This window comes from Nicotiana attenuata, chromosome 2, assembly GCF_001879085.1.
Source record: "Nicotiana attenuata strain UT chromosome 2, NIATTr2, whole genome shotgun sequence".
In the NCBI taxonomy this organism is placed as follows: Eukaryota; Viridiplantae; Streptophyta; class Magnoliopsida; order Solanales; family Solanaceae; genus Nicotiana; species Nicotiana attenuata.
Window position 1 is genome coordinate 16,611,690 of NC_031990.1, and position 572 is coordinate 16,612,261.

Genomic DNA, 572 nt, shown 5'->3' on the forward strand with positions numbered 1-572 from the left:
GTTCTTGGCTACTCTTGTGTGATTTCGAGCAAAATCACACTGTATTTGTCACGATCTTTGGGATTCAGCCAGGTTCTTTCACCTCTCCTTGGGTTTCTTTTGGAACCCTAATTTCTTCCTACATCTCTTAGATCTGTACGTTTTTAAAACGATTCGAGTCTGTTTCTTTGATGTTTTACACTGTTCTTGAATCCCTTATGCAAGAATCACCGATTTCAAAGTGTTTTCCCCTTCTTCTAAAATTAGGGTTTTCAGAAATTCTTCTAAAACATTGTTTAAACTGATTCTTTATGTTTAAACTTCTATCTCTTGCATGTTTTTGACTGATTCTATGATCTTACTGCTTTTTCGACTCGCCTATGATAAAAGCCCTAATTTTTCTAGATTTTCTTTGTTTGGTTCTGTGTGTTAGCATGACTACTCGATTCTTGTTTAAGTTTCTGTGATTACCTTGCCTCGAATGTGTTCTTACTGAGCTTTTAGCCTAACTTATACCGCCTCTATGTGATTATGTTCATCTTGATTTTTCAAACTTGCCTCTTTCTATCAATACTGTTTAACCTGCATGTTTG